The sequence below is a fragment of the Lepidochelys olivacea genome, assembly GCF_965140295.1.
Source record: "Lepidochelys olivacea isolate rLepOli2 genome assembly, chromosome: 23".
Lineage (NCBI taxonomy): Eukaryota > Metazoa > Chordata > Testudines > Cheloniidae > Lepidochelys > Lepidochelys olivacea.
The window spans coordinates 12,507,271-12,514,275 of NC_140433.1; the positions used below are offsets into that span (position 1 = coordinate 12,507,271).

At 59.1% G+C, this 7,005-nt stretch overlaps 1 long non-coding RNA gene across 1 annotated transcript; it reads right to left on the bottom strand.

Moving 5' to 3' along the window:
- Nucleotides 1–5,591: 5,591 nt before the first annotated feature.
- Nucleotides 5,592–6,478, bottom strand: LOC311511769. Its single transcript, XR_014709340.1, has 3 exons — nucleotides 6,319–6,478; nucleotides 5,941–5,976; nucleotides 5,592–5,626 (listed from the first exon to the last, which is right to left on the bottom strand). It is a non-coding gene; the product is annotated as an uncharacterized lncRNA (long non-coding RNA).
- Nucleotides 6,479–7,005: the final 527 nt, after the last annotated feature.

Sequence of the window (7,005 nt, forward strand, 5' to 3'; positions counted from 1 at the left end):
CATGCCTGAGGAATTTTTTTATAAACCTGATGCAGCTACCCTGTTATACACCACAGTTCGGGGAGGGGAATGGGATCTAGTGATTGAGCGGGACGGGCTGGGAGCCAGGACTCCTGGGTTCTCTCCCTGGCTCTGGTTGGGGGGTGGGATCTGGTGCTTAGAGAAAAAGGACACAGATTCGAGCCAGCCTCCTAGAGGTGAAAGGCCCCATGTCCCTTCCCCAGCCCATCCCCGGGGCAGCGGGTCTGCACAGCTCAGGGCCTAGGGCAGAGCTCACAGCGGGTCGACAGCTGAGCAGAGTTTCCCTCTCCCCCCTCAGGATGCTGCAAAAGGGACACAGAGAATGGGAGATTTCAGAGTAACAGCCGTGTTAGTCTGTATTCGCAAAAAGAAAAGGAGTACTTGTGGCACCTTAAAGACTAACCAATTTATTAGAGAATGGGAGAGAGCTGACCAGCCCCCCAGAAAGGGGAGGGGGCAAGATCACGGGGACAGAGCTCAAGAGAAACTGGCCCCCCCGGCAGATGCTCCAGCTCTGGCTCCCCAGCTCATTTGCCCTTCAACCCCCCCCCCCCAACATTCAGGCATTGGGGCCATCAGCCCCCCCATTCTGCCCCTGGCCTGCATCCCCACCCCCATTCTGTCCCCCCAGCCTGTAGTTCCCTCACGTCCACCTCATCATGGCCCCCGCCTTCCTAGTTCTGCCCATGTCCCCTATCCCTTCATCCCCCGTTGTGCCCCTCATGCCCCATGTCCTGTCCCCTGTTCTGCCCCCCACCCCCCTGACCTCCCCGTTGTAGGGAAGGGATACCTGGCTGCCCTCAGTTAACATGGTCGCCCCCTCGCCCCCTGCAGCCCTCACAGGGCAGCCATGCTGGCCCCTGGCTAAGATGGCCAACGCCTCAACCTGGGGGCAGGAACAATCCTCTCCCCCTTGTGATGGGTTGGATCACAGAAAACTCCCATGGGACTGCCAACTGATTTGCTGAGACGTCTTCTGCCCCTGCTTTCCCTGCCAATTTGGGACTCCACAACCCTGCCTGGTTTGAGCCAGACACGCTATCCTGTTACAAATCAAGACCCAGGTCTGAACAACGTCCCACAAAAGCTGCAGGCTTAACTGAAAACAGATTAAGAAGTGTTCCTGTCTCCAACACCCAGATGCCCAGTTCTCAATGGGGTCCAAACCCCAAATAAATCCTCTTTACCCTAGATAAAGCTTATACAGGGTAAACTCATAAACTGTTCGCCCTCTATAACACAGAGAGACATGCACAGCTGTTTCCACCCCCCCAGGCTCGGTATTAATACATACTCTGGGTTAATAAGTAAAAAGTGATTTTATTAAATACAAAAAGTAGGATTTAAGTGGTTCCAAGTAATAACAGACAGAACAAAGTTCTAGGCAGTTCTTAAGTATCTAGGGGGTGGGATAAGGGTGTAGGATCGTTTCAGAGCCCTAGAGGGCAGGTGTGGGCAGGGGTCTGGACACAGAGAATGGCCGACACCTTGTTTCTTGGCAACTGATGGCCTGGGCCCTTCCCCCTGCAAGGTGAGAGCTAAAGGGTTGGAGAACAAAGGAATCAGGTGCCCTCCTGGCCAGGGAAAGGGACAAAGCCCAGAGGAGGAGGGGCTGGAGGGAGTTTCAGTTTGGGGCTGGCCGGGACATGGAGTGAAGGGCAGACGTGGTTGTCTGGCTCACTGCCCCCCAAAATGGACCCAGCTGAGGGGTCTGGTTCTCTGCACCTGCAAGCTCTGTTTTAGACCATGTTCCTGTTGTCTAATAAACCTTCTGTTTTACTGGCTGGCTGAGAGTCCCGTCTGACTGCGGAGTTGGGGGGCAGGACCCTCTGGCTTCCCCAGGACCCTGCCTAGGTGGACTCGCTGAGGGAAGCGCAGGGAGGTGCAGAGGAGGCTGAATGCCCCGAGGTCAGACCCAGGAAGGTGGAGCCGGGGGAGCTGTTTGCCCTGCAGACAGGCTGCTCACAGGAAGGCGACTGCCCCAGAGTCCTGACTGGCTTCATGGGGAGCAGGTCCAGAGCATCGCCCGGGGACTCCGTGACAGTAGCATAAAACATATTCCAGTTATGTCAAATATACATTCATAAGCATATTTCCATAAAGAATTATGGGGTGTGTCATGGACTCCCAGGTCATGTCCACTCTCAGCCCCGTACGGTCCCTGGTGAAAACCCCCTTCAGTGTGACAACCCTTCTCGGGGGTCCACTCTCTCTCGGGGGTTAGGCCCCTCCACCTCCTGGAACCGCACCTCTCTGAGCCTTAGCACACCTGTCTCCTGCCATGGGACCCCTCAGGGAATCCATTTCCTCTGGACCCCCAGGGCCTCCACTCCCAGAGGGAATAATGCCCCCTGTTCCCTAGCCCGGAGCGACTCTCAGCCAGCGTAACACAGGAGGGTTTATTGAGCATCTGAACCCAGCACAGGAAACTCTCTGGGCCTCAGGCCTGGCCTCCCTCCGCACAGCACATCCCAGTCTCCCCTGCACCCAGGTGGGCTCTGCCTGCTCCCTCTCTCCAGCCCTGAGCCCCCCTGCTTCCCAGCTGGGCATCTGATCTGACTGGCCCCAAGCCCCCCCATCCATTGTCTTCTCTCCAGGTAAACAGGGTCGCCTGGGCCCCCTCTCCCCTCTTCTGTCCTCTGGCTGGCACCGGCTGGTCAGGTCACCAGGATCCTCTCTTCACAGCCCATTGTCCTTTCACTGGCCGGACCAGCTGTGACTCCTGAGCTGGGCCTCCCGGTCACCAGTCACTGGGGTCTCCATTCTCCAGGGCATTGGCCGGGGTCCCAAGTTCCGTTGCACGTCCTCTGTACCAATAAACTCCCTCTCCCATCACCTCGTGAAACCAGTAACACTCAGGGAAACTGAATCCCACCTACTCTTCATGCAAACCATTGGAAAAGCCAAGAAACGCCCCCACTTTGTCACAGTGGGGAGCAGGGGTTGCCCCTATTGGTAAGGGGACGTCATGGGCCCCAGAGAGGGAGGTTATTGCCCTAGATCTCCTCCTAGATCATGCCCCTTCCCTGAGATCCCCACACAGCTTCCAGGCAGTGACCTGCAGGGCAGGAGTCATCGGGGGAGCTGGGGGTCTACCAGTGGTGGAGGGGCAGTGGGGTTGTCTCTCTATCCCCCCATCTCAATGAGCCCCTCCCCGAGGTGTCTGGACCCCACTCACCTGGATTCACTGCCCCCGTCCCCCCAACCAGCCCCAGCCCCTGGGCACCACGAGCCTGTTTCCAGAGCTGGTTTGATGGTACCTGGCCCCGTGCTGCCCGGGCGGGTGGGAGTCGGCGCCGCTCCAGGCTGGGTCGGGTTGGTTCCCCCTGTGGGAATAAAACGAGCACCTGTCAGGGGCCGGAGGAGGGACTGAAACAGCGACTCAGTGATCTCCCCCTCTCCCCACCTCGATTCAGCATCGCTCGTCACTGTCATTCCCGGAGGCAGGGGGGAAGGATTTTTGTGGCTGGGGACGGTGCCGGCTTGGCAGCCCCTGGGCCCCAACTCATCTATGCATCCCCAGAGTAGGGACAGCCCTGGGAAAGGCCCCCTGCTCTGACGCTGTCCCTGGGGGCAGGGATCCCCCTCCCTCGGCCCCAAATCTCCAGCAGCTGCTGCTGCTCCCAAGTTGGGGACCCCCACCCCAGTCCTAGTGACTCCATCCCCGCTTCCCAGATAGGCATCTCCTCCGCTTTGCCCAGGGCTCATGGCAGAGCCTGGCGCTGAGCATCCCATCAATGCGGAGCTCCCCCGAGTGTCCGGCTGGGCGTCGGGTTGGGAGTGAAGATGCCAAGCCGGGTCCTTCACCTGCTACCACCAGCTCCGCGGGGTCACTGGGCTCTGACCAGACGGGCAGGTCTGCTTTGGTGCTATATCGGCAGCTGTAGGTCCCTGCGTCTCTCCGGCTCACACTGCTGATGGGAAACTCGGCCGTGTCCCCAGCCGGCTCCGCGTCCTGCAGCCCGTTCGGGTTTCCATCTTGGTACAGAAGGAACCTCACGTTCTGGTGCCGACCCCGACACCGGATGGTCACGGCTCCCCCAGCTGCTGGGACTCAGGGAGATGGCGGGTTTGGGGAAGTAGATCTCTGCAGTGAGAAGGAGACAGGCCATGAGACAGACCCCGGCAGCGTCTCTGCACCTGTCCTCACCGCACGGTCCCAGACACGGGGCCCCTGGGAGAAAACCCAGCCGGAGGAACCTCTCCGAGATCCCAGAGATTCCTGGGAGCTCCGACTGAAGCTGCCCGAGGACCTAAATCCACAGCACCCCTCTGTACCCGTCTATCTACTTAATGGGCCCCCCCAGCCCAGTGTCCCCCTTCCCCATCCCTGCCCCATGGGATCAGACCCATGGGCCCATCCTGCCAGTATCATCCCCCCACCCCCCGGATCAGACCCACAGGTCCTCACAGCCGCTGTCTCGTACCCAGCAGCCGCCAGCAGCTGCTGCGTCTCTGGCAGGCGCTGGGAACCTCTCGGGCTGGCGGCACCGGGCAGGGCCAGATTGTGTCTGGTACAACAACACCCGGCTCCTCCCCAGCGCTTCACACCCGCAGATCTCACAGCGCTTCACAGAGGGGGGCAGGGGAACCAGCCCCATTTTACAGAGGGGGAAACTGAGGCAAAGAAGGGGGCAGGGACTTGGCTACAGTCCCCTAGAAAATCATGGCAACACTAGGAACGGCAGCCAGCTCTCCTGAGTCCCAGCCCCTGTGCTCTCCCCACTAGGCCACACGGCCACCCAGGGAGTGTCAGCCCGCCTCAGGGCCGTAGTCCGTACAGCATTAGTGGGCTAGTGGCTACAGTAGAGGACTGAGATCCAGGGTTATATCCCCAGCTTCGGGAGGAGAGTGGGGTCTAGAGGTGGGGGTGGGGAGGCCTGGGAGCCAGAATTCCTGGGTTTGATCCCAGCACAGAGAGGGGAGTGGGGTGTAGTGGTTAGATCGGGAGGGGGGTGGGAGTCAGAGGTGCTGGGTGCTGCAGACACAATGAGAAAAAGCCTCCACCCTAAAGCCAAGCCCTGACTATCTAACCAGACATGAGGTACAGGAGGAATGATTGTCCCCAGTTCATACAAGGGGAAATGGAGGCACAGGCGGGTTGAGTGACACCCCAAGGTCCCCTGGCGGCAGGGATCCCCCCTCCCTCCACCCCAAATCTCCAGTGGCTGGGAACCCCCCAGTGACTCCGTCCCCACTCCCCAGCCTAGCGTCCCCTCTGCTGGGCCCATGGCACTGAGCATCCCATTGGCATGGAGAACCCCTGTAGGTCTGGCTGGGTGTGGGGCTGGGAGCAGGGACGCCAAGCCGGGCCCCTCACCTACTACAACAATCCGCACGATGTCACTAGGATCCGACCAGTTGGGCGGCTCCGATCCGGAGCAAGGTCGGCAGCTGTAGGCCCCTCCGTCTTCCCGCCTGGCACTGGGGATGGTGAATTCAACCCCGTCCCCAGCAGTATCCAGCTTCCAGATTTCGATTCCACCTTTATACAGAAATAACCTCCTGGCCTCGCACCGACACTGACAGCGGATGGTGACGGCTCCCCCCAGGGCGATCACCTCGCTGGGGCTGGCGGAGATGGAGGGTCCGGGCGCAAAGAGCTCTGTGTTCACACACAAACAGGAATGAGATGGGGAGACACAAACCCCTCCCTGTGTGTCTGTAACCTGCCCCTAGCGCCCAGCCCCAGGGACAGCACCAGGGCTAACAGACACCTCACTGCATCCACAGGGAACCTGTGGGCGGGGTTCTGATCTCAGCCCCCTGGGGTCAACCGGGAGTCACCCCTGAGTGCACTGGGGGCAGGGCTGGGGTTAATCCAGGGGGGTTGATTTGAGGTTTGGGGGGAAGGTTCTGGGCTCAGCTAGTCTGTTCTCCCCCATCCTTAACTTTCTTTCACTGTTCATTGATACTCACGTCCAGACACCCCACTCCACCCGACCAGCCAGCAGCCTGGAAAGGAAACTGTTTATTAGGGACCAGATCCCAGAATGACTGGAGTCTGCACCATGGTCTCAGATCGATTCCCCCCACTCCCCCCCCGACCCACCCATGGTGACACTCACCAAGGAAGAGGACAGTGAGATGAGAGCAGATGCCATGATGGAGCAGCGGGGGGGCTCTCAGCACTGCCACCAATGCCCCGGTGCCCAGCTCCACCCAGCCCCGAATAAGGCACCAAGCCAGGGGCTGTAGCCACAGGAAGCCGGCGATGTCTCATCTCTTCCTATACCCATCACACCTTGTCTCTAATCTACCGGCCAAATCTAGCGCGGCCAAAGTAAGCAGAGGTACCTGCAAAACCCAGGAAATCCTGGGACCATCAGCCTGGCCAGGTGTCATGCAGCTTGCAGCATGTCCCTATGTCGGTGGGGAGTGGGGACAGGTCACCCGCAGCGTACCCTGCAGCCTTGGGGAAGGTGCACTAGGCTGGTAGCCAGGAGACCACGGGGTCTGGTCTTCAATCTTCAACTGACCACTGCGAATATTTCCGTGCAGATCCTCCTTCTCATTACTTTCTGGGTTCAAACCTGGCTGATGACCCATATCAGTAAAAGTAATATGATCATGCAATTAAAGTATGAGGTCATAATGCACAAGGGGGCAGAGCTAAGAGTGTTCAGGAAACCGTAACTGTGGCATTTCCTGGTGCTGGAGGGTTTGACTCCGCAGCCTTCCTGCTCAGCTGCCAACCTGCGACACGAGCCGTGGCACCGTGTGAGGAGCGGGCGCGATGGGGGATGCCTGGGTTTGCTGCCCCTTGGGCCCTAGCTGAGCAGTGATGATGGGTTTACACTGTAACGCCTGGTTCTAAGGGGCTTTTCTCAGCGTGTGAATTAAATCAACCAGGTTCAAAACAAAACTGGAGAAAGAAATTCCATCCCGGGCCCCCAGCCGGTCACCAGCCAGGAGAGACCCAGTGACCTTCTAATGCCCCTGTCAAGGTTCCTCCCCCACTCTGAACTCTAGGGTACAGATGTG